At 47.3% G+C, this 10,378-nt stretch overlaps 1 protein-coding gene across 7 annotated transcripts in view; it reads left to right on the top strand.

Moving 5' to 3' along the window:
- The first annotated feature begins 1,193 nt into the window (after nucleotides 1–1,193).
- The window catches only part of CFLAR (CASP8 and FADD like apoptosis regulator), a 35,514-nt gene continuing 26,329 nt past the window's right edge, over nucleotides 1,194–10,378 (top strand). For 3 of the 7 annotated variants that reach the window (XM_070732063.1, XM_070732059.1, XM_070732057.1), the window contains exon 1: nucleotides 1,524–2,189. The gene's annotated coding sequence lies outside the window, so the exon portion shown is untranslated. Of the gene's footprint in view, nucleotides 2,190–10,378 lie in introns of all 7 variants that reach the window. The other 4 variants (XM_070732058.1, XM_070732062.1, XM_070732056.1 and 1 more) reach the window with 4 other exon arrangements.

The following is a 10,378-nucleotide window of genomic DNA, read 5'->3' as shown; positions in this document are numbered from 1 at the left end:
GAGCGGGGATAGTTTCTCCGCCCCCCTTCCATTCCTTCCTCAGCCGCCAGGGTAGCTGCGAATGTGCAGCAGATTTTCCAGGGTCACAGACGGGTGGGGCGGGCCGCGAGATGGGCGCCCTACCTGATACTTAGCTCTGTCGCATTCCTTGACGTTGTGTCCAGAGAAGCCCATTATAAAAGAAAGAGCGGGTTCCCTGCACACAAAAGCCAGTTTCTCCCTGCCGGGCTAGAGACTGCGCTGTGGGATGGCGCATGACAGGGGGCATGGTTGCCGCCACCAGCACCCCTCTGGCCTTCCCGGCTTCAGCTCGGGGACCTTCTTGGGAAGCGTCAGGGCGGGCACCTGTGGAGCTCAAGGGTCCGCCGGCCTCCGGGATGGTAGGGACCTTGGCAGGGCAGGGAGAAAGTGGCGCTGCCCAGAGAGCCAGTGGATGGGCGTGCGGGGCGGTCTCAAAGAATCTCGGCAGGAAAATAAGCCGAGCGCCCGCCACAGCACTTTCTTCCTTCTCCCGCCGCTAAGAAGAGAGCAAGAGAAAGAAAGAAGATTGGAAAAGAAGCGAAGCGGCTGGTAGCGGAGCTGGCGGCTCCGGGAAACTGAGAAGCAGCAGCGCCGCGCCTGGAAGCAGACGAGCGAAAATCATGCTGCCAGCTGGGCGCTTTCAGACAGAGGGGATAGGGCTGGTTGACATAGTGACTCCGTCCTTTTTTTCTTTTTTTCTCTCCCTCCCTCTCCCCCCCGGGGGCTGTCTGGAGGCTCGCTGCGGAGAAAGCCGCCTGCTCGGCCTGAGGGGGGCGAGTTTGGGGGCTTAGAAGCGACCCCGGTGAGAGATCCGCGAGGCCCGCTGGGGCTCGCCCTTTGGTTTCCCCTACGCAGAAACGACCTTTCTAAAATGGGGACGCTGCGCCACAGGAGGAACAGACAATTATTTTAAAATAATAAATAATAATAATATTGCTTTTAAACAATGCCGGCTGAGCGCGCGTGGGCGCCTCTTTCTCTGTCTCTCTCTGGGCAGCATGCGTACACCTGTATATTTTTTTTAAAAAAAAATTTAGGGATAAAGGTGGGTATCCCCAAGGGTGCGTCTTTTGGGGGCCGGGGCTGGGAGCCTCCTGAAGAAGAGGAGTCTTTTTATGCCCCCCCCCCCCCAGCTCTTTCCAGAGGAAGCGCCTCAGCTACGGAACCGGGCAGGGAAGGCGGAAGGCGCCTGGCGACTGTCAGAAAAAGGGGGGAAACGTGGTCTTCAAGCGAGGGTTGGCGGTGAGGGCAGCTAGAGCGAAGGCGGATTTTCGCTTTCGCTTCCGCCCCCTCCCCCTCCCAAAATAACGTTGGTGCTTTGACTCGTCCATCGAGTGCAGGCCGCATTCTTGGAACTGGGCGTTTCCCAAGCCAACATCATTTTAAACAAACTACTTGTGTAGTAAGTTTTCTGCTTCCCGAAATGGCGAGCCTGCTGTATTGACGAGACGCAGAGCAGAGCGGAGAAGACGCTCGGGCTGTGAGTAGAGCTGGCTAAAGAAGCCGAGTAGGGAGTGGGGCGTCCGTGGACGGAGGTGTTTGCTTAGAGCGGTTGGAGACGAGAAGCGAAAGACGAGGCTATCTTCTCGAGGTGCCCGGGCAACAAAAGGCCAAACTAGTCCTGAGTCAGCTTCAGGAGATCCGTGTTATATAAAGTCAAGATACGCCCGCGTCCTCTGAAAAGGAAAAGGGGCGCTTGACCTTCGAGGCCAGTTTCTCCGGAGTAAGAATTCAGCCCCGCTGAATTCAATAAGGGTGCCGTCCCAAGCGAGCAACGCTTGGAAGCTTGCGTGTTAACTAGCCCTTTGCGTTTGGCTGGGTTTACTCCTGAGTAAAGTTCATTTACGTTCGTGGCCTTCGAGAAGCGGCGGAAAAGAGACGGCCTTATCCACCCACTTTTAAACAAAAGCTTATGGCGGCGCTAGTGACGGAGAGGAAAGCTTTTGTCGCCGAAGAGAAGCTCCGCGGTCCTCGTCTTTGTTCGAGCGCGCAAGGGCGTTTGTGTTGCGGGAATACTAGGCGTGTATTCCGACTTAGTCGGAAGAGGGAAGAATGCAGGGCCCGACGACTTTTGTTTCGTTCTGAGAGAATCCGTTTCTCTGCCGCTTCTCTTTCCCGACGGCCGAGGAGAGCGTTTGTTTTATTTTTCTTATGGATCCCTTCTGTTCGTAAGTTTGCTCGGACGTTGTTTATAAATTTAATAAACTATATTCATTGATTATAAGCGCCTATGTAACATTAGAAAAGGAAAACAAAAATTAATTGGGCAGAGCTTTACTGGTGGCCCCACCGACAAACTACAGGAAGTTTTCTTGACCGAAATACAGGGGAAGTTTTGCGGATATTTTTTTCCCAATAGCTCTGGGGTTTTTGCTGGTTTCTGATCAGAATGTTAAGTCAGATCCTGCTGAATTTTTTTTTCCAAAGCCATAAGATCCAGCAGATGGATTCATGGCATTTTCATTTTAATTTTCCTTTTGTTGTCACAAAAGATTTTAAATAAAACTGCAGGCGACACCGATTGTTCTAAATGTAAATGGGAGTAGCATTGTATTCTCGGCTTCTGATGGCACCTTGATTAAATTATCTACTAGGATTAAAATAATATCTTTCACTATTAATAACGTGGTTCGGTATTTTAGGGAAAATCCTAATTATTTGGAGCTCTAGGCTGGTTTTTTTATAAGCGACCATCAGATTGACATATCATTTTATTTTAGCCATTGTTATGTTCCATGTCTTTGAAGCTCTTAAGCAAGTAGAAACAGTAAAGTTTATTTACTGTTTTAAGTTTACCGCATTTTTTAGTGTATAGGACATACCCAGATTAGAGAGGAAAACAAAAAAGTATTCTAAACCAAATGGTGTAATATTATATTGTTTAATAAAATACCAATGTAGCAGAATACATTTTAAAACCATGTACACTTTTTATAAACTTCAAACTTGACAGCTTCAAGACTTGTGGACTTCAACTCCCAGAATTCAAAGGTGCTTCCCCCCACCCCATTTAGGACCCAGCTCTCTTCTCTCTTGGGGTTGGGAGAAGGGAGCCATAAGCACTGCCTTCAAGATCTGGGCAGGGCAGCCACAGCTCGCTCACCCAAGCCGCTTTTCAGCCTTTTGGAGGAGAAGGTATCAGCTTCAGAAATCACAAGCTTCCTTCCCCACGAAACCGAAAAGGGTGGCGGTCAGCAGCAGCAGTCTCTCCCTGCCACAGCTCGCTCACCCAAGCCGCTTTTCAGCCTTTTGGAGGAGAAGGTATCAGCTTCAGAAATCACAAGCTTCCTTCCCCACGAAACCGAAAAGGGTGGCGGTCAGCAGCAGCAGTCTCTCCCTGCCACAGCTCGCTCGCCCAAGCTGCTTTTCAGCCTTTCGGAGGAGAAGGCAGCAGCTTCGGAATTTGCAAACTTCTCTCCCCACAAAACCGAAAAGGGTGGCGGACAGCAGCGGCAGCCTTTCTCAGCTGGAAATTTCAGACTACACCGAACATTGCATTGGGTGGGGGGACTTGGGCGGCAGCCTTTCTTGGCTGGAGGCTGGTGGTGCACTGCTGACCGCCGCCCAAGTCCTCCCACCCAATGTAATGTTCCGTGTAGTCTGGGATTTCCAGCTGAGAAAGGGATTTCCAGCCTGGGATTTCCAGCTGAAAAAGGCTACCGCTGCTGGCTACCACCCTTTTCTGCTTTGCGGGGAGGGAAGCTCACAAATTCCAAAGCTGTCACCCGTTCCTCAGAAAGGCTGAAAAGCAGCTTGGGCGAGCAAGCTGTGGCAGGGGCCGGGTGAGGCAGCAGCTGTTGACCGCCACCCTTTTCAGCTTCGCGGGGAGGGAAGCTTGTGAATTCTGAAACTGGCACCTTCACTGAATGCCCAACGCCCCGCCCATCCCCGGGCCGAGCCGCAGCCTCCAGCCAAGAAAGGCTGGTGCCGCCGCTGCTAACCACCACCCAACTCCCCCCACCCCATGCAATGTTCGGTGTATAAGATGCACCCAGTTTTTGACATACTATTGTGTCAAAAAGGTGCGTCTTATAAACCGAAAAGAAATCTCTTAAAAATGTAAAGTGATAAATTCAAGGAAAGCAGGATTTCTCTAATTTTGAAAATTACAGTACAAACTTCACTGGAAGTTCAGATAAACAATAACCTAGAGATTGACCAGATTAGCTCAAACAAGCACCTATGATTTGCATTTCCTCTTTTGCCGATAGAGCTAGCTATAACCCCACAGGAATCCGACAATAGCCAATAAAATATTAAAGGACATGTTAAGGACAATATTAAAGGCACAGGAAGAGGAAGCTCAAATACAAAGGCCAAAGAAGGTATTACAACACCACCCCACTCTCAACTCCATTTTGTCAGCTTTTCCAAAAGCACATGTGGCTGGTGGTTTTGCTTCATCAATAAATAGACCTTTCTTTCCAGTCAGCCTCCAGGCTCCATTTTATTTCCAGCATCTTTCTCCCAACAATACCCAGTCAGGGTACTGTTTAAACGCCAAGATTTTTCCTTCACTAAGTGCAAGCTATCAATTGATGCTGCTCTGAACTTCAAATAACTTAATAACTGGGATTCCCACAGTTATCCCCAAAGCCAGCAAGCCCATTCTCAGCCGAACCCAGAAATAAGGAAATAGCCTTAATTAACCTACTCCATTACATCGCCTCTCCCTTCATACACTGAATCTCAAAGCAGACATGCCAATCAAAAAGAATATACAGCAACAAGCAACAATTGATAATCACAACTATCAATGCTTTAAACACAATGACATTATCAATGATCATCATGGTTTCATAAAATGCCAAATCTGCAATCATTTTGCGCACCACAACTGCCTCAATATTTCTAAACATTTTATTTATTTTATTTATTAAATTTGTATGCCGCCCCTCTCCGTAGACTCGATGCGGCTCACAACAGTAATAGAAAAAACAATGTACAATACAAATCTAATAATTAAAACTAAAAACCCATAATTTTTGAAAAAACATGCCCACAACATACCATACATAAACAATATAGGCCTGGGGAAGTTATCTCAGTTCCCCCATGCCTGACGGCAGAGGTGTGTTTTAAGGAGTTTAGGAAAGGCAAGGAGGGAGGGGGCAGTTCTAATCTCAGGGGGGAGCTGGTTCCAGAGGGTCGGGGCCGCCACAGAGAAGGCTCTTCCCCTGGGACCTGCTAAACGACATTGTTTAGTCGACAGGACCTGGAGAAGGCCAACTCTGTGGGACCTAATTGGTCACTGGGATTCGTGTGGCAGAAGGCGGTCCCGGAGATATTCTGGTCCGATGCCATGAAGGGCTTTAAAGGTCATAACCAACACTTTGAATTGTGACCTGAAATTGATCGGCAACCAGTGCAGACTGCGGAGTGTTGGTGTAACATGGGAATACCTTGGGAAGCCCATGATTGCTCTCGCAGCTGCATTCTGCATGATCTGAAGTTTCCGAACACTCTTCAATGGTAGCCCCATGTAGAGAGCATTACAGTAGTCGAATCTTGAGGTGATGAGGGCATGAGTGACTGTGAGCAGTGAGTCCCAATCCAGATAGGGCCGCAACTGGTGCACCAGGCGAACCTGGGCAAACGTCCCCCTCGCCACAGCTGAAAGATGGTTCTCTAATGTGAGTTGTGGATCGAGGAGGACGCCCAAGTTGCGTACCCTCTCTGAGGGGGTCAATAATTCCCTCCCCAGGGTTATGGATGGACAGATGGAATTGTCCTTGGGAGGCAGAACCCACAGCCACTCCGTCTTATCCGGGTTGAGTTTGAGTCTGTTGACACCCATCCAGACCCCAGCAGCCTTCAGGCACCGGCACATCATTTACACTGCTTCGTTGACTGGACATGGGGTGAAGATGTACAACTGGGTATCATCTGCATACTGATGATGATACCTCACCCCATGCCTCTGGATGATCTCACCCAGCGGTTTCATTTAGATATTGAATAGCAGGAGGGGAGAGGACCGATCCCTGAGGCACCCCACAAGGGAGTAACCTTGAGGTCGACCTCTGACACACACACACCCCCACTAACATCGACTGCGACCGACCGGAGAGGTAGGAGGAGAACCACTGAAGAACAGTGCCTCCCATTCCCAACCCCTCCAGTGAAGATCAGACTTTTCTGTTAAAGTTTCGAGCTCTCCAACCTTGATTGTTCCCTTTGAAAGAAAAGGTGGCATGCGAAAACAAAAAGACTTCTTAGTTTGCTGATAAACTTGCCCACAGAAAGCTACCTCCTGGCAACTCTTCTACCCTTTGTCTTGTTATCCACCCCACTTTGATAAAACCTAAATTACAGGGTTGATGCAGAAAATAAATCACATTTTGTTTACAATGAAAATGTCAAAATGGTCTGAAAACAGAAAATCAATCTTTTTTTCTTCCAGAACCATCTTCCTTTAATCTGGAACAACGACAGCTAGATTCTGAAACTATGTTTTTTAAGATTACCGTATTTTTCGCTCTATAAGACGCACCTGCTGATAAGACGCACCTAGATTTTAGAGGAGGAAAATAGAAAAAAAATATTTTGAGCCAAAAAGGTGAGAGGAAGAGAGGAAGGAGTGAAAGAAGGGAGTGAGGGAGGAAAGAAGGGAGGAAGGAAAAGGAAAGCAAGAAATGGAGGTAGGAAAGGAAGGAAGGAAAGCAAGAAAGAAAGGGGGAAGGGACAGGAACAGAGGAAGGAAGCAAGGAAACTTATGAAAGGGGAGAGTAAGAGAGGAAGGACTGAAGGGAGGGAGGGAGGGAAGAAGGTAGGAAGGAGAAAGAAAAGAAGAAATAGAGGAAGGGAAGGTAAAAGAGAAAGAAAAAGAGCAAGAAAGAAAGCAAGAAAGAGAGAAAGAAAAAGAGCAAGAAAGAAAGCAAGAAAGAGAGAAATAAAAATAGAGAGGGGGAGTGAAAGAAATGGAAGGAGGGAAGGAAGGAGAGAAAGCAAGAGAAAGAAAAAAGAATGAAAGAGCAAGAGAGCAAGAGAGAAAAAGAAAGAAAGAGAGAAAGAAAGGCAACTTCAAAGAAAGGCTCACTGAGCATCTCTCACTCTCTCTTTCTATCCCTCTCTCTTTCTCTTCCTTTCTCTCTCTCCTCTTCCTTTATCTCCTCTCTCTCCCTCCCTCTCTCTTTCTCTCCCCCCTCTCTCCCCCTTTCCCTCTCTCTTTCTCTCTTTCCATCTCTTGCTATCTCTCCCCCCTCTCCCTCTCTCTTTCTCTCCCCCCTTTCCCTCTCTCTTTCTCTCTCCCTCTCTTGCTATCTCTCCCCCTCTCTTTCTCCCTCTCCCTCTCTTTCTCTCTCTCCCCCTCTCTCTTTCTCTCTCCCCCTCTTTCTCTCTCTTCTTCTCACTTTCTCTCTCTTGTTTTCTTTCTGTCTCTTTTGCTTTCTTTCTCTCACTCTTTCTCTCTTGTTTTCTTTCTCACGCTCTTTCTTTCTCTTGTTCTCTCTCTCTTGCTATCTCTTTCTCTCCCCCCCTTTCTCTCACTCTCTCTTTCTCACTTTCTCTCTATCTTGCTGTCTGTTGCTCTCACTCACTCTCGTTCTCTCTCCGTTCTTCTCAGCGGTGACGTGCGCACGCCCTGCCCGCCTCATCTTTGCCGAGAGCACTTTCGTCCCGGGCTCTCAGCAAGGGGGTTGTAGGAGAGGTGGGGCCAGCGGCAAAGGTGATATTCAATGTCGGGGGCGCACGGGCGGTTGCACGCACTCCCTATCTCCCTGCTATCCCACTCGGAATATTCAAAATAAGAAAAACCTTCGCCGGCAAAGGCTTTTCTTATTTTGAATATTCCGAGTGGGCTAGCAGGGAGATAGGGAGCGCGCGCAACCGCCCGTGCGCCCCCGACATTGAATATCACCTTCGCCGGCCTCTGCTGAGAAACCTTTGCCGGCATTTCCTCTCGGCATCAAGAAGGTGCAGCAGCGGGCGGAGAGAGGGAAGGGGGGGCAGCGGCATCCCTCCTGGCCTTGGCGAGCCGCCCGACCCTCCCCACCTCCTGCAAACGTGGCGGGCGGTGGGGGGGAGAGCGAGGAGCCGGTTCCCGCGGGCGCGGGGCTTGGCTGGCTGGCTGGCGGGGGGAGCGCCGCTGGTGGTGCGGAGGGAGACCCTCCTCCGGGAGGGAGGGGGCCAGGCAGCAGCTAGCCAGCCAGCCGGCGGGATGGCGCTTCCGAGTTCGCAGCCTCCCCCCCCCCTGCCTGCATCTTCGCTCCATAAGACGGGGCTGATTTTTCATCCTACTTTGGGAGGAAAAAACTGCGTCTTATGGAGCGAAAAATACGGTAATATAAATGTATTAAGACAAATTGGGGGAAAATAATAATCTTGACTATTGTAAAAGCATCAGCCCCAAGTGCTTTCTGGATCCTGAACTCAAAAGCAGTCTTATTCCCTTTCAGAATCCTCCCAGAACTAAGGCGTTGCAGGGGAGGGTAGATAGAATCATAATAGAATCTCAGGGAAATCCCCTCCACCTTTATAAAAGTTCAGTCATTTTTTAGAAAGGAAACTGACCATACTGAAATATGCTTAGTGACAACATAATATTGACTAATTTGGGAAAAAATAGTATATGGCATGTATGTGGTTTGAAATTAGTCACCAATTCCATTTTATGTCTTATTGCTAGTTCAATTTGTAGCTGCTGAAATAGTAAGGTTATTTTTTTATTTACACTAAACTGCTATGAAAGGGTAAAATATATACAATGTTGCACAATATAGAGGTCATAATTTTCAAGCCTTGCTTTATATATTTGTTTCTCAGCTCCATGTACTTTATCTTCCTTCCAGTTGACTGCTTTACATATGGTTCCTGGTTTCATCCAGTTTAAGAATATGGAACTGGCCTAAGCCAAATTGTTTGCTCACTTACCTGTGGCTGTAATGTAATTTGCTTGGTTTTGATTTACAACTGTACAGTAATACCTCATCTTATGAACCTAGTTGGTTCCGGAAGTAGGTTCGTAAGGCGAAACGTTCGTAAGACGAAACATTGTTTCCCATAGGAGACAATGTAAAAGCAATTAATCCGTGCAAAAAGGGGGGGGGAAATCGCAAAATGGCGCTCTGCTGGGCACTGCCGCCCGGCTGTCACCTTTTAAAACAGCCGGGGGGCTTCTCGACGTTCTCCTGAACCCGAAGCCGAACTTTTCGGGTTCGGGAGGCCGCCGAGAAGCGCCTGGCTGTTTCAGAAGGTGACAGCTGGGCGGCGGCGCTCGGCGGCAGCGTTTTCGGCCGATCTGGAGGCTAGAAAGGAGGTGGGGAATCCCAATAGGGAATTCCATAGGTGGAGCTTTGACGTCACGAAGACGTCCGTAAGAAAAAAGTTTGTAAGAAGAGGCAAAAAATTTCCGAACCCCGGGTTCGTATCACGAGGGGTTCGTATCATGAGGTACCACTGTATTGTGTTAACTCACCCATAGTGATTTGTAAACATAATAGTGAACCTCAAAACTTAAAATACAGAACATGATTGAATATAGGACATAGTGGTATGCACAAATTAGAAGGTTTTTTTAATGCAGCATGTCATATGAATATGTGCAGTGGTTATTTCTAGATTGTGATTTTACTGTGTAAAGCACAACCAGCATGATTTATAGAACACACTGAGTCAAAATCAAGTCATATTATGACTGTATAGTGTGCAAATCTGGCAGGTAGAAGGCAGCTTTTGTCAGTTGTTCATAAAACTCATTGAAGCAAGTGAGATTTAATTGTGTATCCAGTTGTAGTCCAAATGGACCTAGAAATGTTTCTGCACAGCATGCATATTTTCTTATTCTTTCTAGTATATTCAATATTAGAAATACCTTGCTAGTTAGAAAACTGCAGATTTTGTAGCTAATTCTTGGCTTGAAAAACTGAAAGACTATAACTGCCCTATGATATGCTTGCAATTTCTGGAACGTCAATGATGTGATTCACCCTTCAGTCATTCTCAATGTAAATTGGAATTTCCTGTGGGGGCAGGACAGGAAACCTACCGTAGTTTTATCTTTTCTCCCTTTATGTATACACTTGATTTCATTGGGACTCATCTTGAAAACCAAATCTGAATAAAGATACAAATTGATTGTGAGTTATGAAAAAACAACCTTCATCTTTTGGGTATGTTTAAATCAGTCTTAAATTTTTAGGAACAGTATGCTTTTGGTGAATGGTGAATATTTATAGTATTTTCGGTATCAGATTGCAGACATTGTGAAATTTAAATCCTGCCAGTGTAATCCTATGCATTTTTACTCCAAAATTGGTCTCTAGATTTGTTTCATATTTGGCAGCATGGAATTACAGCTTTGGTATCTTTGTTAATTTCTTTCAAATTTTCATTATGAATCTCTTCCAATAAAAATGGT

The sequence above is a fragment of the Erythrolamprus reginae genome, chromosome 1 (assembly GCF_031021105.1).
Source record: "Erythrolamprus reginae isolate rEryReg1 chromosome 1, rEryReg1.hap1, whole genome shotgun sequence".
Taxonomy (NCBI): Eukaryota; Metazoa; Chordata; class Lepidosauria; order Squamata; family Dipsadidae; genus Erythrolamprus; species Erythrolamprus reginae.
This window is presented reverse-complemented; position numbering and strand designations above follow the sequence as displayed.